Below are 22,372 nucleotides of genomic sequence, written 5' to 3' on the forward strand. Positions count from 1 at the left end.
CTAATTTTGCAGTATAAGACTAAAGGGAAGGCAGCTAGTCATCACAACCCACCGCCAACTCTTGGACTACGCTTTTATCAACGAATAGTGGGATTGACCGTAACATTATAACGCCCGGTCGCACCAAACATGCTCGCCATTTCAGTTCACGAGTTTGTTTTTAAGAACACAATTACACACTAGACTATCGGTGCTGTTTTCACTGATGTTATCGAAACCAGATTTTATGGTTATAAGTTTTGCTAAAACGTATAAAATCCAAAATACTTCAGTCTCTCGTTTTTTGTCTTATGTGTTTCCAAGTTTCAAGTGCTCCAAATATATTTTACTTTAAGAGTTATCTGTTAATTTAAACGTTTAGATTAAAAGTGTTATTTTTTTGCCACTACGACGTGAGCTTTTCCATAACATTATATCATAGTGATGATACTTATAAAGTGACATAGATTTATAGATACGATTTAAGCTGCGAAAGCTGGAGAATCTTCGGAAACCAACAAATAAGCCTTATATTGGTGATTTAAAACAAAAGTCACGTACGATTTGAAATGTTTTTATACACCACAGATTTTAAAACCGAAACGAACAAATTAAGAATAATGCGGAAAACGAACATTAGACAGGTATATGGAATACTTATTATAATTACAATATCAACATGGTTTAACTATGTTCTATTTAAGGCATGTGTAGATCATGTGAAATAGCGTTGGATTACGAAACTGGAGAGCTGGATTGGAATCCAGACATTAAAGTAAAATAATTCCCCCACATTATAAACGTTACAGTCAATCCATTAACACGAATTTGACCAGGGAAACGCTGCCTGGTCGGTAGTATAAAATTAGGAACGAGGTTACATAACCTCAGTACTTTAACATAAATACAAATGTATTCTGTTTAATGGCAGCTTTTAATCCAATAGTGTGAAATAATAATGTTTGTAGATAGACTTAAGTGTAACATAATACAATTATTTATTTTTTCCTCATATTCTTCTGTTGATGTTTCTTATTATTTGCCTCGTCGTTGGATACCAATAAATGAATGTCCAGGTTCAGACGTAAAGTTCTATATGACATAAGTTGGGGCTCTACGTGCCGTGGGAGCGTTATAATGTGACAGTCAATCCCACTCATCGTTGGTAAAAGAGTAGCCCAAGAGAGTTGGCGGTGGGTGGTGATGACTAGCTGCCTTCCCTCTGGTCTTGCACTGCTAAATTAGGGACGGCTAGCGCAGATAGCCCTCGTGTAGCTTTGCGCGAAATTCAAAACAAACAAACAAACAAACATAAGCTGGTTCTCTGAGCGCTGATTCTAAACAACTGACTCACGTAATGAAAGTGAAATAAATCTTTAAAAAGCTCCTACGTCGCTAAAACTTCAATATTTGCGTGTTCAGGATTTTTTACGATTACTCTTAATTAATAAGCTCCATTATAAGACAGACAGACAGATTGCTATTGTTCAAACAACGAAAGCTCGCGAAGCATTGGAAACCAATAAGTCTTTCTTTTGTCATTTAAAAAATCGTAAACTTTATTGTCTTTCAGATATGGATCTTTATGAAGTGATTTACCTCGAGTTCGATGAATAATACTTTTTTTATGTAAATGTCAGAGAAAACACTCAAACCACCATCGATATCTTGTTACCTTCTTTTGAAAACGTACTGAAAACAATCGGTGTTTTTAAACCATCACTTAACATAAAGTAGCAGATAACTTAATTGGATATGAAATGTGGGCTGTGATGTGCCCAAAAGATGCTTCCCCTTAAGTGAACTTTGATTTGGATAGAAAATGTGAAATTCCGAAATATCTTTTTTTTTTGTACAGAAATCAAATTGGCCATATCAGAAAAAAAATTGTATTTACTTGTGGTTTTATGAATTGTAGCCGAACAGCTTCTTATGCGACTCTTGCCTTAATTAAACGACAGATGTAGAAACCCCAAGGCTCGGGTATAGAAGCTCCTAATTTTTAGCTGCTGATCAAAGAAAGGAGGACCACGTTTTAACCAATTAGTTGGGTTGTCACCTTTACAATGCGTTCAAAACTAAAAGTATAGAATGTATTGAAGAACATACAAAGGGCTTAAACCTTGGGCCTTCTCACTCCTAGCTCTGGAAGCTAAAAGTAATACATTTCAAACCCTAACTTGTTTCTGAAACATAGTTAACTCGAGAGTCATGCCTAAAGTTTATTCAGTTACGAAAATTACATTTTCATTTGAAAACATCTCAATTGTATACTGATTTCTCTTCATTTGATTCGTTTGTAAGCTCCAAAAGATTTAAATTGACCATTGGCGGCCACATATTGGCGCTAATATAATAGTAATTTTAAATATATAATTAATCATGTGGTACCTAACCTTCCTTCAAATGTTAGTCCTGTAAATAGATATATGGTTTGTTTGAAGTTAAGCACAAAGCTACACAATGGGCTATTGTTTCTCTTCTCACCAAGGGTACCGAAACCCGGTTTCTAGAGATGTGAGAGCACGGATATAGCGCTGTGCATTGTTGCTCTTTGCCAGCTAACCCCTTCACAGCACAATCTGTACCGAAATATCTATAACGAATGAAAAGATCTAAAGAATCTAAAGAGATTCAAGTACAGTAGGCTGGTTGTGGTAATTCGACGGTAATTAAATGCGCTACTGTTATAATAACCACAACCCTGCTTAACTAAAGAAATGTTATAATAACACTTTGAATGTCAGTTTTACAAAATCACCGTTATGTAATAACGTGCGCGAGTTCTTTCCAAACACGTCGTATCAGCCAGATGTTAAAACCAGAAATCACGTTCCTTCTGGCAGTTTCCTTAATTATCTAAAAGCCATAAATAAACCATTAACAGTTTTTTAGAACGAAAATCAGTAAGTTTTCATAGATCAAGATTACGTGACTGATCACTAAAATAAAAACTAAAGGCATTGAAGAATTCATTAATAAATATCTCACTCAGAACAATGAAACTACCAAAGAAACTACTGATACTAAGTATTACCATCGTATCTGCTCGTTATGTAAACTGATGGAGACTCATATATATCAATATATTTATAAATTATGATTAATAGAAGGAATATCACCATTTTATGGTGCGTGAATTGAAACTCGCGATTGTTTAATTTAGTTCTTATTAAGATTCAGAGCCGTTTTTCATCGTAAAAATGAACTTAAAAATTGCTTGACAACGATAGCAGACGCTTAAGAAAAACACAAATGAAACTATAAGAGAAGAGAATGCAGAATGTGAATCATCAGTGAAAGACCTATTTTCTTGAAAATACATCTTAGAAATCAAACTATTCAACAGAGATATGTTTCTCTGATAGTTTGTTTGTTTGTTTAGAAGTAAGCATAAAGCTATACAATGGACTATTTGTTCACTGACCACCATAGGACCCGGCATGGCCAGGTGATTAAGGCACTCGAGTCGTAATCTGAGGGTCGCGCGATCGAATCCCCGTCACACTAAATATGTTCGCCCTTTCAGCCGTGGGAGCGTTATATGCTATAGTCAATCCCACTATTCGTTGGTAAAAGAGTATCCTAAGAGTTGGGGGCGGGTGGTGATGACTAACTGACTATCATCCAGTCTTACATTGCTAAATTAGGGACAGCTAGCACACATAACCCTCGTGTAGCTTTACGCGAAATTGAAATCAAAACAAACAATCTCTGACTAACACGAATATCGAAACCCGACTTCTGGCGATGGGAGTGCAGAGACACACCGCTGTGCCACTAAAGGGGGAACACATGTACTATAAGAATATGTTTGTTTGTTTAGAAGTAAGCATAAAGCTATACAATGGACTATTTGTTCACTGACCACCATAGGACCCGGCATGGCCAGGTGATTAAGGCACTCGAGTCGTAATCTGAGGGTCGCGCGATCGAATCCCCGTCACACTAAATATGTTCGCCCTTTCAGCCGTGGGAGCGTTATATGCTATAGTCAATCCCACTATTCGTTGGTAAAAGAGTATCCTAAGAGTTGGGGGCGGGTGGTGATGACTAACTGACTATCATCCAGTCTTACATTGCTAAATTAGGGACAGCTAGCACACATAACCCTCGTGTAGCTTTACGCGAAATTGAAATCAAAACAAACAATCTCTGACTAACACGAATATCGAAACCCGACTTCTGGCGATGGGAGTGCAGAGACACACCGCTGTGCCACTAAAGGGGGAACACATGTACTATAAGAATACGTTTTATTTAAAGATATTACGGTCCGTGATACTATATGTTTAGTAACAGTAAATTCAAATATTACTGGATATTTGCAGATAAATCCGTGTGTTCTTATTCAACCTTATAATATTTTGATCAAGATAAAATAAGCATGTTTGTGAGTGTTTTTTTTATAGCAAAGCCACGTGGGCTATCTGTTGAGTCCACCGAGAGAAAACGGATTAAAATAAGAAGTCTAGTTGTCATGTTACAAATAACGTTTTTGAAAACCGCTCAAAGTTATCGATTATTAGGCAAGAAAAGACAGTTGTGACACTGGTTATAATCAGATCTGAAACATCTAGTAGTCACCATGCGAATAATTTTCAACGAATTGCAATAACAATCACGCAATATGTGTTTAAAGTCTGGGATAAGACTTAGTTCTCGGTCTATACACTTATGCAAATAAAACTGCACGCGAGGCTCCAGTTTGTTATTATCTATCCATAAAATCTGATATAGAAATATCAGTGTTTAGCACCAAAATCGTTTAATGTCGTGTTTCTTAGAAACCGTGGGACAGATGGGGTTTCTTACGCACCGTCTAGTACGTAATCCAGTCAGTAAATGTTTTATAATATTTATTAAGTTACAGAAGAACAATACAAGGTTAACAGTTTTAGTGTCAGTCTTATGTTACTGATTTTTAACTATACATGAAACGTTATAATAAACTATTTTATCTTAACTTTCAGTGGAAATTAATACTTGTTATGGTTCGTGTGCCTTTTACAACTGACGATTATTTAATTATACTTGTAATAAAACATAGTATTTATGAATATTAAGTCGCCCCACATCAGTACATCGGTAAGTCTACGGATTTATAACGACAAAATCAGATGTTCGATTCCCCTCGGTGGGCTCAGCAGTTAGCCCGATGTGGCTTTGCTATAATAAAAACACACACAGTATTAGGTTTATTACTATTTTGAAACTGCACTTAATAAATGTCTAATTACTCGGGAAATTTGTATAAACAAGATGATTAAAAATTGTTAATTATAAAGGGGAATAGGGATCATCAAAAAAGTTAAAAACAGCTTAAATAAAAAAAAATATTTGAAATTAATATTTTCAAGCCTTAAACTAGAGGCCCTAGCAAGGAAACACAGAAGACCGTAAATAGCATCTACACTATTTTTTCATTCTACAAGTTCCTACTTTGACTCTATGTTTACTGTACTTATAAATTTTAATAGAGTCAAAAATAAGAATTTGTAGGTTGAGAAAATAATGTACACATCATTTACAGTCTTGTTTATTTACTTGTTAGAGTCTCTAGTTGTAGGCTTAAAAATTATAATTTTTTAATTCAACTTGTTTCTGTACTTTCTGATTTTCCTTATTCTCTTTTTTAAATTAATAATTTTAATAATGTTTTTTTTAATTTTTTGTGTCCATTTATGGAGAATAAATATTAATCTACTTGTGTCCATATGCATTCGGTTGAAAGATACAAGTTTTTCAACATTTTACTGCTGTATTGCCTTTTATCGGACCCCGGCATGACCAGGTGGTCAAGGCACTCGACTCGTAATCTGAGGGTCGCGGGTTCGAATCCCCGGCGCACCAAATATGCTCACCCTTTCAGTCGTGGGGCGTTATAATGTGACGATCATTCATGTTATTTGTTGGTAAAAGAGTAGCCCAAGAGTTGGCGGTGGGTGGCGATGACTAGCTGCCTTCCCTCTAGTCTTACACTGCTAAATTAGGGACGACTAGCGCAGATAGCTCTCGAGTAGCTTTGCGCGAAATTCAAAACAAAAACAAACTTTTTTTCACATCCAAACATCATTTACTGAGCTAGGTTGTTTTGTGCCTGAAGTTTCGTGTGAACACGCGCTTAACAAGTGTCGAGTACAAAAGAAGCGGCTCACAACAACATGGTATATATGTTGTATCTAAAGCAACGTAAGTCAACTTTTCAAATAGGTGTAGATATTTGGAACGTTGTACGTAGAATATCTATTTAGGTTTTGATGCAAAATAGCCAGTCGACATTTTTATACGATTGTGAAACAAAACAATGTGTTTGATGATGATTCAAACCCATGTAATCCCAATTTAAAAAACAAATAGAATAAACCACCACCCACAAGTGTCAAGAAATCTGCTACTGTAATAGGCTACAGTTATAAAACTCACTAAAATAGTTGCAAAAATTACGTGGATAAAGACGTTTGTTTGTTGTTAAACTCAAAACTATACAATAGGCTACCTGTTCTATGCCCACCTCGAGTATCGAAACCCGGTTTCTAGCGCTGTAAATCCACAGATATACCGTTATGTCAGTGGGAGGCAAAGAGACAAACAAAATAGAACAGCGAACTCGAGAAATAATGAATCCTCAACGTGCTAGTTTCTTCCGGGTGAGAAATACGATATGACTGAAGTAATTTAAAAAGAATCCTATGACGTATTTCTACCTACTACATACTATTACTACCGTCTAAGTTTCAGTAAAATATTCGTAACCGTTTCTTCTGTAGTGGCATGTAGAACTATTGGGTTGAGGAATAATTCGTGAGCGTTTTTTTAAGTTAAAAAATATATTCATAAATGAAACGCTTTTGCAAAATATTTCATGTCATTTGGTAGATAATATTTTGCTCTAATAGATGGTGTGTTTGATTTTCATATGTCTTTAATTTTTGCTTTCATTTTCAGCTCATTAAATGGAATGTCAAGTGGACAAAATCGAGCATCTTCGACACCATCTGCTTTTCGCATTTAATTTCTTGCAATTTCGTTTAAAACAATGCATACTATATACCTAGGTATTACATGAAATACAGTTTCATAATAAATGTTTTGGGTGTAATGTGTTCATGCATTGAAGTATTGTATAGTCTTGCATGTAATGCTTGAATGAAATTATTTAAAAACGCTCACGAATTATTCCTCAACCTAATATAATGGTAATGCTGGAAACACTATTATACTCGCTGTTCACTACCAGTTTTTCCTACCAGTATAAAACGAAGTATTTTCGACTTGTATAATACGGTGCTTAGATGGCTTCTACATTTCTGCAACCTTTAAAAAGCCCAGCATGGCCAAGTGTGTTAAGGCGTTCAACTCATAATCCCTCGAGTATCTTTGCGCGAAATTCAAAACAAACAATCAACCTTTAAAAGGTTTCGAAGAGCTCATGTTCGTAGTGAGTAAGAATTTAGAAAAAAATTAATAGGTGGAAATTTCGATATTTAAGAATCAAGTTAAAAATAGTTCGCAGGAGTTTGTTTAGTAGCTGTGCATAGATTTTGACTGTTATTTTACTGTAGGCGTCAGTGCTTAAATAGCTTTGAAGAGAAACTTGGCCAGTAGCGACGGAAAAACTAATAAAATTTCTCATTGTCTTTCAAGAATCAACATAAAAAATATTCCCATGACCCCTGCAGTTTTTTTAGTAGGTTTTCTTTGATTTAAAGAAAATATTAGTAGCCGTTTCTTTCCGTAGGCTTGAGAAACAAGGATAATATGAAAATTAAATATAAGAATTTTGAAGCTTGTTTAGCAGTCGGAAAATCACCTTTCTGCTGTATCAGTATTTTAGTAGCCTTAGCCATTGAGATAGAAGGTTTTGAGAACTGTTTTAAGAACAGGCCTGCTTTTAAAGATAGTTTTTGCTTCTATATTTGTTGTATTCCAACTGGTCTGATTGTTTGTTTTTAATTTCGCATAAAGGTACTCGAGGGTTATCTGTGCTAGCTATCCCTAATTTAGCACTGTAAGACTAGAGAAAAGCAGCTAGTCATCACCACCCACCGCCAACTCTTGGGCTACTCTTTTACCAACGAATAATGGGATTGACCGTAACATTATAACGCCCCCACGGCTGAAAGGGCAGGCATGTTTGGTGCAACTGGGATGCGAACCCATGACCCTCAGATTTCGAGTCGCACGCCTTAACACGCTTGGCCATGCCGGGCCCTCCTGAAACAAAAGGAACTGATTAAGATGGACAATGACAATCATTGTTATATTCGTTATCACTGTTCTTTGTATTCATTGTCTCAATACGACAACTGATGGCTTGTAATCCCCGCGATTAACACTGCAGATAGCCTATTGTGAGAGTTTGGACTTAAAATAAACAAGCATACTTTTTTCTCTTTCTCACAGAATGTTGTAGTTCTATTAAGCACACAGCAACACAATAGGCTATCGTATTGTGAAGATCGAAACCTGAAATTTAGTGTTATAATCCCTCATGTTTATTGCTGAGCTACTACGATTATTACAAACTCAAAAGTTTGTTTTGAATTTTGCTCAAAATTACGAGCGGAACATCTGTGGTAGACAGTATTTATACATAGCAGTGACAGGCTAATGTTTTACCAGAGAAATAACACTATATAACAAAATTTTTACTTTTTCTTGTTCCTGGGCAGAAAGTGTTATTTCCCAATTGCTAATGCCTAAAGTTAATGGAAAAGACCTATTTTTCTCTTAAAACTTTGCTTTTGTGATATGGGAGTGTATAACGAAAACATGATGAGAGATGTATTTGAGGGATGATACGTGAAAGTGATTTACATTATAGTCGCAAATCTCGAAAAACTACTCACTTCTAAACATTTTTGTATAACTTTAATATAAATACATGTAAATATTGATTCATATGTTGTTTTATTCAAACCTTAATTTCTAAAGTTTGAAGAGTATAATGGCCATTTTCTGTACTTTTACAACATAAACAATTAAGGAATAACACGTACTATCCAGGAACAAAATTTGTGTTACATAGTGTAATGGGATTAGCCTTCATATTATAACATTCCCATGATCATAAGGGCGAGCGTGTTCAATGAAGAGGATTCGAATTGCGACATTCAGATGGCGAGGGAAGTGTCTTCTCTTCCAGACACAAAATAAAAATTAGAAAATAGTCTTGGGCACTACTTGCCTAACCATTTGACCGATATCAAACAATTGCGAGTCTCTCCGGCTGGTCAGATTAAATTTACAGATTCACAACGCTAAAATCCGACGTTCGATTCCTCGTGATAGACAGAGCACTAATAGCCTCGTGTGAAACTTTATACTAAAGCAAACAAAAACCAAAATTAAACGACTTGAAGAGCCATGACACTTACAATGAAGATAGACCCCAGAGTTCACCTCACGTTGACAAGTCAAGAATATTACATTCATGTGTTTAAAATCAAAATTTCTGCTATAATGTTCGCAGTCTAGAAAAGACTTTCTGACGTCTAGCCTAACGCTGTAGAGTTCTTACATTCTGCGAAACAGAAGAAATGTTTCAACAAATCTCGCAGGATAATTTTATTGTGAGTGATAGTAAATGCATTAGAAAACATTTTCTTGGATACTTTTTTATACTAGTTTTACTAAGGCCAGGCTTATCAATAGGTTTTTCCAAGTTGTTTGGGCATTCAACTCGCAATCTGAGGGTTGTGTGTTCAAATTCCCGTTCCACTAACAAACGTGCTCGCCCTTTCAGCCGTGAAAGCGTTATTATGTTACTGTAAGTGCCACAATTTGTTGATAAAAGAGTAGCCCAAGCGTTAGCGAAGATTACTAGCTGCCTTCTATCTAGTGTTCCCAATACAAATCAAACAAACCATAGCAATCACTCAAACGCTTTATCAAAGAACTGCAAAGCAGATTAGTGTGCCACCTGTCTTGGTGATTCCAGGATTAGGATCATTTCGGGTTTGTAGTATTTATTTCCAGCAGAATTATATACATGGATTTAAAGGATATGGGAAACCAATCGAGGATTTCTTAAAGCTACTTGCAATTGCAATTGTCCTTGTGAGGAGTGTTATCTTGAAGAAACACGACAAGGTTACTGTATAACTCATAGAAGGAAAGCCTAATCGACTTATTGGTTTTCTTATACTTGGGAAAATAGTTTAGTTTGTTTTCTGTTACACCTAGCAGGTGTGAGGGAACTCTCATCATAAACTGATTGGGTGTTTCTGTCCAATTAGAGTATGTAAAAGTTAAGCCTAACACAATATATCTTTACATCTAATGAGTCTCTCGTAGCATCACTGTTCTCTTTGATAGGTGCATTGCTTCTTTGTTTGTTTGAAGTTATGCACAAAGCTACACAATGAGCTATCTGTATTCTGCCCAACACAGGTATCGAAACCAGCTTTTTAGTGTTTGAGCCCGCAGACATACCACTATGCCACATGGGGATATTAATAAGCGCAATAGATAAAACTTTATGATAAAACAGAGGGAAAATAGTATTGATCGAATCATCACCAAAGAAGTGAATTCTTATCTTTACCACGATCAAAAACCTTTATTTTATTTATTGTAAAGTTCAATGAAATGTTACTTGTAAAGATTATTTTCGTAACAGTAACATTCACTAATAGAACAATTACGAGTCGAGTGCCTTAACCACCAGGTCATGCCAAACTATTAATAAGAAATTAAATTATCTTTTTTGTAACAAAAAAGTTTTTTGTTTACGTAGGGAACGTTTAGATACATTACAAGTGTTTTTCAATAATCCCAGAGAAATATGGATCGTAATGTAATGTATTGCATTATAGAACTCTAGAGCACTCAGAGATCATTTTAGTTACACTGATTCGTTTAATAGTAATATTCGACTTTGAAACTGTTAACAAAACATAATAGTGTTACATACAGAAAGTACAATAATTGGATGGACAGTGATTCAGATATAATAGTGCTAATTATTCTTTCTTGAGTGTCAAAACTCTCACATTAGTTAGTTATAAAATCGTGAATATTTCATTGTAGATATTGTTAAAGATGATCGATGTTGGAGTTACAGTTGGGTTCTTGTATATTTGATTTCTGTACACTTCATATTTTAATCGTGTGTAGTTTCTCTTCTAGTGACTCTGCAGATAATTAACACGTTGGTTGACAGAAACTGGTAATAATGGAACACAAAGTTGCTGTGTAAGGTTGTTCAAAAGCTCTTTTCGTAAGTTTAAATTGATCGCATTCTAGTACAAGATGGTCAACAATGAGGACTCCACTTGAAAACGTTACTTCGCGAGATTTGGCCAATTAATCTAGCAGATTCTTTTCCTCTTCAACTCTTTCGTTGTCATTTTCATACGTTATACTTGAAAGTAGTTCGTGGTACTGTTGATGGTTTGTCACCTTTATTCTGCATTTCCACTTACAACAGTCACACGCGACACGTTTGTTAACTTTCAAATCCAGTTCTTAGTGTATTATATTTTATTTATATTATTTCATATTTGTATTCATTACTTTTTTCCAGTTTTCGAGCTTTGATTTTTTTTCTCGTCACCCACAAAACTTCCTTTATCTGTCGGTAAAACGTTCTTTCATAGTTAATTGACGAGAGTACATAGTCATATTGATTCAAGCGCTAACTATTTGATCTAGCGTAACAAGCCTGGAGGTTATGGGGTTGCCAGTTACATTCAGTGCGTACACTACCCTCACCACTTTTTCCCAAATTTAAATCTACATTGTATTTACTACAGAATATATGAAAGAACTGTTAATTACACATTTATTATCCTAGATCCAGAAACCAAAATTTTACTATAAAATTGTACTTATGTGTCAAACATTACTAATCGCATACGTGAAAAAAAGGAACTATTTCATAATTAACTGAAAAAAAAACAAGACTGTTTATAAGTTACTTACTATTCTCTCAGAATACAGTTGTTTGCGGCCCGGCATGGCCAAGCGCGTAAGGCGTGCGACTCGTAATCCGAGGGTCTCGGGTTCGTGCCCGCGTCGCGCTAAACATGCTCGCCCTCCCAGCCGTGGGGGCGTATAATGTGATGGTCAATCCCACTATTCGTTGGTAAAAGAGTAGCCCAAGAGTTGGCGGTGGGTGGTGATGACTAGCTGCCTTCCCTCTAGTCTTACACTGCAAAATTAGGGACGGCTAGCACAGATAGCCCTCGAGTAGCTTTGTGCGAAATTCCAAAACAAACAAACAGTTGTTTGTTTTATAATGGAGTTTATTAGACTAGAAGCTAGGGAGTTTTATATAGGCTCAAACCATCGGGAAACTTGCTTGTGTTAGATTTTAATAAAGTTCATAAAACAATGAAAATTGCGTTTATCAGGTTTTAATTAGGCTCGATCAGCAATGAAGCCTGTGTTTGTGAAATTCTAACTAAGTTTAAATAATAGTGAAGCTTGCGTTTGCTAGCTTTTAAGTAGGTCTAAGCCGCAGTGAAAGTTAGGTTTGTTAGGTTTTAATTAGGTTGAAACAACAATGAAACCTGTGTTTGTGAAATTTTAATTAGGCTTAAATGATCTTGAAGCTTGCGTTTTATAGCTTTTGACAAGGTAACCATATTACACTATAGTAAATTGAAACAGAACTGTATCAGTCACTTTACTAGTAGTATGTTCACACAATCTGTTCTGTTGATTTGTAGACAACTAGACGGAACTTGCCACATGGTAAATAAAAATGTACGTTTCTACGTCTCTCTGTAACTCATAATGCTTTAAAGTATTAAATTTAAACATTTCAATATGTTTTTAGCTGTGTATAATACTAACTAGATTTAATATATATATATAGCACTACATTTCTTAAAGGCCCGGCATGGCCAGGGGGGTTAAGATGTTCGACTCGTAATCTGAGGGTCGCGGATTCGAATCTCCGTCGCACTAAACATGCTCGCCCTTTCAGCCTTGGGGACGTTAAAATGTGACGGTCAATCCCATTATTCGTTGGTAAAAGAGTAGCCCAAGAGTTAGCAGTGGGTGATGATGACTAGTTGCCTTCCCTCTAGTCTTACACTGCTAAATTAGGGACGGCTAGCGCAGATAGCCCTTGTGTAGCTTTGCGCGAACTTTCAAAAACAAAACAAAAAGCATTTTCTTAGAATATAATAACGACAAAAGTCAAATGTAATATGAATGATATGTGAAACTTCGTTTATGATAATTATGCTTCGTGTTTAATAATGTCGCTCAGTAGGCCCATTATTATCAGGCGTTTGTTGGGTTAAGGGCCAAAAACATGGTTAATAGCGATGGTACCTTGCTGATAACGCTGAGCAGAATGGGCAAGGAAGATTTTTTATAATTTTCTTCTATTCATAATTAAGAGTAGTTATTATTAAGTTTGGCTATTGTGTTATACTTTTTGCAGCTTTTCTGTTAGAACTTGTTACATAATTCATAAAATAACTAAAATCTAACACTTGAAATATTCACCAAAACACTGCCACCTCAGAATACAGTTTAAAGTTAGTAAGTCTCAGTAAATAGTGTATATTACTCAGTGATCATTTTTAGTGTAATAAAAATTCTTGTAAAACTACCTTTGATTTGTTGTTATTTCAATAGCTAAATCTAATAGATTTTTTTTGTTATCTACCCTTTGTGGGTTCGGTGATTTCTAATTCTGGTACGTTTCTTGATGTATAACTGTTCTAGGTTCAGTGATGTCTAATTTTAGTAAGTTTCCTGCTATGTAACTCTTGTAGTTTCAGTGATGTCTAATTCTGGTAAGTTTTTTGCGACGTAACTCGTTTGAGCTCTTTAATTACCTAACTTAGGCTTCTTGACTTACGAAACTTGTCTGAGATCTAGCGCTACCTGACTTTTGTAGGTTCTTGTGTTATTTGATTCTTTCCAGTTCTTGTGTTAACAACTCTTGTTTTATAATAGTTATGTATTCTTCCGCTAACTAGCTTTGTCGTTTCTTACATTATCTAGCTATTGTCGAGTCTTGCGTTATCTGGTCTTTAATTTATCTAGTTCTGAATGTAGCATCATTGTATTTAGCTTTGCGCGAAATTCAAAACAAACCAAACCATCTCATCACATCACCTTCTACATGAAATTTCATGAAATTTAGAAGTCTAGCTTACTTCCAATTATACAAAAACGTAAAACTACAACATAACCTTGCACTGCAATACAGAAGTCCTATATATTTGGTTTTATATAGAAGCTTAAAGAATACGATATGACTGCATTAAAATACACAGAATTTTGATCTACATGTAGCAAATATCAGGGAAACGCAATAACTAACTGTAAAAAATAAATATATTTAAATATCCGACTTGATGCTACAGAACCTTGTTTTTTCACATCGACGGTATTTTTGTACTAATAAATAAAATAAATGTATAATTTTTTATAGTTTTTAGTTCTTACAAAATCATGAAAGAGGGCAGTACAGATAAGTAAATTTTGAAGCAAATCAAACGTTGAAAAACGCAAGTTGCAAATTTCCAACCGCATATTTGAGCAAATCTCATTTGTCTGTACTAGAATGAGAAAAAAGCTGAACAGCGCCCCCATAAGTCTGGAAAACATATTTCTTGTTATTTCTAAAAACGATCACGTCTATCAATTCTCTGTATTAGCTATATTTTTAACCAGAATAGTATACGTGGTTGAACAACCCAATTGGAAAACAAAAATATTAGATCAAAAACAAAACATATGAGACTCTGAATATTTCTCCCTAAATCAAAAGACATGCCCTAAAGGAGTCAATGACTTACTCAGAGTAAGATTTGCAAGAAATACGTTGCATATTACATATGGAAAACAGGTTTAAACCCGAGAAAATTGAGTTTGAAAACGTGCAAGGCGATGCAATCCATTACTATAGTAATCTGCGACCCAAACAAACATTAACATTCATGGTTTACGAAGGACTAAATTCTTTTATCAAACCCTCAAGTGGCACAGTGGTATGTCTGTAGAGTTATACCTCTAGAAACCGAGTTTCAGTGCCCGTGGTGGACAGAACATAGATAGCCCTTTGTGCCTAATAGTAATAACAAACAAATAACTAGCTTTAATCAAAGATGTTACCCAGTAACCATTGGACAAGTCTCGATGTATGTTTTAGTTTGAATTATTTTTCAAAGTATAATTTTTAATATCCAGTTTTCTTGCCTGTCGTTTTCCTTTCAATGCCAAGATCTGGAAAAACTGATCTGGAAAAACTCTGGAAAATATTCTTATCAGAGGTTTAATGTCAATACAGACGACACACATAAATGTAATTGAAACTACACCTGTTCTGTTGTACGTTCGTTTTAGAATCAAATTGCACAGCAGGTTACCTGAGCTCTTTCCATAACAGGGAATCGAGCCTTGGGTTTTAACATAGTAGGAATAGTTTTATGGTTATTTTAAGCAGAGTATTCTGTACGCTTAAGAGTCCAGATCGTTCTCGAATGAACGAGAAAACTTTATACAATCCACAACATAATTCAAAATAATTTAGTAAAAAATAAAGATAGGGTAATTGTTACTTTGTTTTCAGTTCATTCTTTTACCCTAAATATTGAAGAAACAACGCTTTTGTAAAATATACAAATTAGTTTCAGCATTTCCTTCATTACATGGACATGTGCGATTTTTCGCCCGGTAAAAACTTTGATAATATACTGATACACGTACAGCTCCACCTGGAATATGTCATTATTTCTTAACACACTTATTACTCATAGTTTCGATTCACGCGGGTTCTGAGCAGATACTATCTTATAATTCAGATATAGAATGTTTGTGGCATTAATTATCTGTGTTTGTTTTCGTTTGTTTTGAATTTCGCGCAAAGCTACACGAGGGCTATCTGCGCTAGCCCTCCCTAATTTTGCAGTGTAAGACTAGAGAGAAAGCAGCTAGTCATCACCACCCACCGCCAACTCTTGAGCTACTCTTTTACCAACGAATAGTGGGATTGACAGTAACAGCATAACGCTCCCACGGCTGAAAGGGCGAGCATGTTTGGTGTGACGGGAATAATTATCTGTGCTTCACGTTTATAACTGTATTTTTTGCAACCTAAAGAATGGATAAAACGATAATTTCAAAAGTCATTATTATATAATATTACTTTTCTCCCAAAAACAACCTGTGAATATACTTGATAATTTGTTTTACTTATTTTGAAATATATCAGTTCCTGCTTAGGTGTTTATGTCAAATATAAATGAAAACACGTTACTAAATATTTTTTAGTATGGTTGGTTCTTATACATTTGGAAATTAGATATGTGAGAAGACTTACCCGAGGGATTGAAGGTTTTTGTCTTATCTCACAGCTATTCAAACTTTAATTAATAAATAAATTTATTTTTTTTCTACCAATGAAGTAGATTTCCCAGAGTTCCAGGTGATGTATTTAAAATGCTCTCTAACAGCGACAAAAGTTAGGAACATCTTAGCAGATGTACGAAATTTTCATGTTGATCACGATAGGGTCTTATTACTTACTTAGTGTATGTCTGGTGTTAGGTAGAAATCATTTTCTTTGTTTATATATTTACTTCAGTACATGAAAGATGGAACACATTTCAGTTTGAGAGCGGATCACCTTATTTCCAATATTAAACCTGACCACTGAAATGAAAACCAACACATTGATGTTTCCATGACAGTTACATACAAGGCTATATTTTCCATTTAAAGGGGGTCCGACATAGAGATTTGGTTAGGGCGCTCGACTCGCAATTTGAGGGTCAAGGGTTACAATCCCCTTACACACCAAACAAGTTCGCTCTTTCAGCTATGGGGCCATTATAATGTGACGGTGAATGTCACTATTCGTTGGTAAAAAAATGTGTGTGTTTTTTTATAGCAAAGTTTCATCGGGCCATTTGCTGAGCCCACCGAGGGGAATCGAACACCCTGATTTTAGCATTGTAAATCCGTAGACTTATCGCTGTACTAGCGCGAGGCACTCGCGCGTGGAAGGTAATTCAAGCGTTGACAGTGGATGATGATGAATAACTGCCTTCCCTCTAGTCTTACACTGCTAAATTAGGAACGGTTAGCACAGATAGCCCTCGTGTAGCTTTGCATGAAATTCGAAACAAACCAATAAATCGCTATCGAGCCAAAATTAGTACATAATTAGTACAGAATCCCTAGCGCCACCCCTTCCGGTTCCTTCACGTGTACAATATCGTTGGTTTTGGAAAACCAAAATAACCCGAAAAGATTGATACTTCTTTCAAAAGTGGCATAACCATGGATTGCTAACTGGATAAAATAATAATGATAACACATTAAGATCATATCTCTCAAGATATCTCTCTTGTGGTTTATAAATAACCTGAGTAAAAAAAAAATGAAAGAATTTGTTTTGAATTTCGCACAAAGCTACTCGAGGGTTATCTGTGCTAGCCGTCCCTAATTTAGCAGTGTAAGACTAGAGGGAAGGCAGCTAGTCATCACCACCCACCGCCAACTCTTGGGCTACTCTTTTACCAACGAATAGTGGGATTGACCGTCACATTATAACGCCCCCACGGCTGAAAGGGTGAGCATGTTTGGTGCGACCGGGATTTGAACTCGCGACTCTCGGGTTACGAGTTGAACGCCTTAACACACTTGGCCATGTCGGACCCCCCAAATGAAAGAAATCTACAAAAATTACACTTCACCAACTTAAGTTAATTCGTACTATAACTGTTTTTACGTAACTTGGTGACATAAATGTGTCTCAACCAATTATGTCTGTGGTATTCCAACCGACCTGAAAAGCGATAATACTGAGAGAAAAAAATAACAAAAAAACTAGCCGACTGTATATATAGCAGATATAGCGTGATTGAATTGTTATATTGTCCTATAGTTTCATTCATAAATTCTTAGAAATGTTTAATATCCATTAGAAAATCGATGCATTGCCGCTAAAATATGTATCTCTTGGAACCACAGGCACAGATCCAATAATATTATTAAATAAGAAACAACTTATTCAACAACCACTATTCGTTTCTACTTGACCCTTACCTATATACAGAGGAAATTATTCGCCAAAACAAATCAACCAGCAATATATTATTTCAAGACGTATCGAACCGTACTTTTCTCAGTCTTACCTTGTGGCCCGGCATGGCCAGGTAGTTAGACCGATCGACTCGCAAGCTATGGGTCACGAGTTAGAATCCCCGTCACACCACTCATGTTCACCCTGACAGCCGTAGGGGTATTATATTTCGCCCTGACAGCCGTAGGGGTATTATATGTGATATTCGTTAGTAAAATAGTAGCCCATGAGTTGTTAGCTGCTTTCTCTCTAGTCTTGTCCCCCGCTAGTACAGCGGTAAGTCTACGGGTTTTCATCGCTAAAATCAGGGGTTCGATTCCCCTTGGTGGGCTCAGCAGATAGCCCGATGTGGCTTTGCTGTAAAAAAACACACTCTCTAGTCTTATACTGCTCATATTATGGACGGCTAGGGCGAAATTAAAAAAAAAAAACAAAATAAGCCTACCCTTGTGACCCGTGTCTTTAGTATCGGTAACCTTTAGAAAGTGATTATACACGTGTTTGAATAAAAAGAAATAGAAGTGAAGCATTGAAAACCTTCATCATGTAAATGAAAACCAAAATTTGGTACGGGTCAGAAACACCAAATTTCTAATCACTCTAATCTAAGATCTGTATAGAAATGTCACCAAATTATTTCCAGTTATATTAATGGTATTGAAGTTTTATGGAATATAAGTTGCAAAATTTCATGTTATCCCCCTCGCGAGAAAAACTCCAGTGGCACAGCGGTATGTCTGCGGACAGCGGGTTTCAATACCCGTGATGGGCAAAACACAGATAGCTCATTGTATAACTTTGTACTTAAGTTCAAACAGACAATCTCCCCCAAAAAAAAACAACAACAACAACACAGTTTTGTCACTGTTGTTGTTAACTTTATTACTGGTTTTACATTTTTAAATTAATTTACTTTGAGATCCTACTCAACTAAAAAGAGTTTGTCATTAAACCCAAAGTTAAACAATAGGCTATCTGTGCTCTGCTTACCGTCGGCATCATAACCCAATTTTTTTTTATTATAAACCCCCATACCGCTGAACCACAGGGAATGACACTAACAGAGATAAGTGATATTAGAACACCTTAATAGAGTTTATAATAAAGGTTTAGTCACATATACTCAGGACATTTTTATAAATTTTCTTTAGGTGTTCTGTATGTAGTTGTGATATTCTGGTTCACTGGATTCAGAAATTTCTAAAATATGTTCAAGTCTACTGTCTTTTCATTAAAAAGAATAGAATAACTTACTATAGAATAATATACTTTTCAAGAAGAATTAAAAGATCTACGATCTCACTAATATAGATTAATATATTATTTTGGTTACAAACAAATAACCTTTAGAATAAACAAGAATCGAGATAATAAGTATAGTATAAATACAGTAACTAGGCCTAAATAAGTATAGTATAAATACACTAACTAGGCCTAAATAAGTATAGTATAAATACACTAACTAGGCCTAAATAAGTATAGTATAAATACACTAACTAGGCCTGATTCACAGCTTCTTTCTTAGAAGTCGGGTTTAGATAAAACACTTCACTTAATTATTTACCTCTATCAAAGCAAAACGATGAGAAATAATATATAATATGTATGAATCGAAAGACCTCACCTGCAAACGTTCAGCTGGGTGACCCATATACTGACAAAAACATTAATAGCATTCAAGCTTAAAATAATAAGAATCGAGATTGAACTCTGACCTATAATAAAAAATGTTACAAAAAGAGGTTTTGGGAGGTCCTTTAAGCTATGAACTTACTCATGTATTAACATTGAAGGAAAATACTTGTTTAGTTCCTTGACTGATTTAGAGGCAGGTGTTTATCAGTATGCTTTAATAAGTTCTCTCTTGTGGCTCAGCTGTAAATGTGGAGGCTTATAGCGCTAAAATCATGTTTCGATACCTGCAGCAGGCAGAGAACCGGTAGTCCATATTGTTTTTACCTTTTCGCTTAGCAACAAACAATTTTTTTAGTAAAGTGGTAAACGTTTGATAAATTCATTTAAATAAAATATACGAAACAATACAATACAAGCATTATACAGTAAATCCACGATATATTAAGGTAGACATTAGAAACATCCAACCTGAAAATACATAAATTAGTAAGTGAAAACTATGGTACACTTCATACCCTGTTTGTGTAAGTGTAAAAATATCTTAACTTAAACACGAATACTAATTGATCGATTTAACGTATTACAACACAGAAGTTAGTTATAGTTTATCAGAAAATCGAGTATATTACAGGAAACTTGTTATAAGTGTTTTAACAGAGAATTTTTTTATTTACATATAACACTTTTAAATTAATTTCTACTTACTCAAGTACAAATTTTGGCTTGTGCTTTCAGATCTGTAAACAGTCAGTTAACAGTTTCTTTTAAACTGATGACAGTTCTTTACTTAGCAGTTCTCTCTTCCTCCTATGCCACACGTGCTTCTTGCTATCAAATTTATAAGCACAATTTCCACGAGAGGGCGTCAACGTTTATTCAGCCAATAGCAGTGTAAACTCTAGTCACTTTAGTTTCTCGAGGCATCGCCCTATTGGTAACTGTAGAAACTTGAGAGAGAACCACGACTTTCTTAGACGCCCATTTACGTAAACAGTCTGATAAAGTTTCTTTATTTTAATATAGAATAAGCTATTGTTGGGTAAATGTATTTGGTTTTCTGCTGTGTCCATCGAGGGAAATCGAATCCCTAATTTTAGCATTGTGAATCTGTAGGACAACTACTGTCCCTGTGGGAAACTGTGAATTAGGTTGAGTTTAGTTATTAGGCAACAACTAAAGTGATAATATAATTTTATGTCCTTCCAACAAAATCACTTCGTATTTATGACCTGTATTTATCGATTTATACACGACTTTAGTCCTTTATGTATTTTATTATGCCTGAATTGTATATCACATTATGTTTGACAGAATGATCTTTACTAATGCGCAAAGTACTGTTAAAACCTAATATAGCAAGTTATATAATACACTTTATTCATATTTTGTAGATATATATACAATGAAACTTATTAAAATTATGTAAGCTTCCAAACAGGAATACAAGCTGATACGTAAACCAGAATTACATGAGAACTCAGTGATAACCATACGTTTTCGATAAAATTAATTCTGAAACTTTACTCTTATTGCGAGACGTGGCTTAGTGAAACTGACGATTAAATTTTCGCGTTAGGTTGATGCAGAAACATGTTCCAAACTTTGAAATCTTGAATCAACTATGGTCAAATCTGACCATATCGTACATCGAATACTTTAAACTATAACAAAAAATCTTCATAACAAGGATCAAACATATCAACATTCTGTTCACATTTATTTTGTAATCTTATTAACTGAAGGTACTACAATAGGACTACCTTCTCTCTGACAATCATACTAACTTAACGTAAAAAAATAAGACTATCTTCTCTCTAACAATCGTGCTAACTGAAGGTACAACAATAAGATTATCTTCTCTCTAACAGTTGTACTACCTTAACATACAACAATAAGACTATCTTCTCTCTATCAATTGTACTACCTTAACATACAACAATAAGACTATCTTCTCTCTAACAATTGTACTAATTTACATACGACAATAAGAGTATCTTCTCTCTAACAATTGTACTAATTTACATACGACAATAAGAGTATCTTCTCTCTAACAATTGTACTAACTTAACATACAACAATAAGACTATCTCTCAATCACCAAACATTTTAAGCGTCCAGTTCATGGACTTTCATATCTTTATAGTTTTCATTAAGACAACAAGGACTAGTATAACCAGCTAAGATCTGTCGTTTTGAGTAATATCAATTCCCATTAGCCCACCTACAGCTAACATAGTCAACAGAGAACTGTAGTTTCGAACATTATCAGTTCTCATTAGTCTACCTAGGACTAACAGAGTCAGCTGACAACTACAGTTTAATGGAACTTTACGTAGAAGTTAAGAAACACCGAGTAATAAAATCTGGTTTAATAACAAGATTATTTTAGTATAAGCGTGTCCACTGTTATTGCTGAAAGGAACTCCTTTCTTCACAGTATTCGAACGTTGTAATTACACTCATCTCGCTGAAAAAAGAACCAAAGAGAGTTTGCCAGCATTTATTGCCGAAGATATTCACAATGAAAAACTTACCCACCAATTTATTGTATAATTCACCATTACAATTACAATCAAAGATGAGATGATACAAGTCTTAACCCTAATCAACAATTTATTACGAACAATCTTCAGAATAGTTCCCTTTCCCAAAACGCACTAGTTTTTGGTTTAGTTTCTTTTTTAATTTCGCGCAAAG

The 22,372-nt window shown here is 35.1% G+C and overlaps 1 protein-coding gene across 1 annotated transcript in view; it reads right to left on the bottom strand.

The window, feature by feature from the left end:
• The window catches only part of LOC143244152 (allatotropins-like), a 36,489-nt gene extending 15,988 nt beyond the window's left edge, over positions 1–20,501 (bottom strand). The window contains exon 1 of the mRNA XM_076488324.1: positions 20,381–20,501. The gene's annotated coding sequence lies outside the window, so the exon portion shown is untranslated. The remainder of the gene's footprint in view (positions 1–20,380) is intronic.
• Positions 20,502–22,372: the final 1,871 nt, after the last annotated feature.

Source organism: Tachypleus tridentatus, chromosome 1, assembly GCF_004210375.1.
Source record: "Tachypleus tridentatus isolate NWPU-2018 chromosome 1, ASM421037v1, whole genome shotgun sequence".
Lineage (NCBI taxonomy): Eukaryota > Metazoa > Arthropoda > Merostomata > Xiphosura > Limulidae > Tachypleus > Tachypleus tridentatus.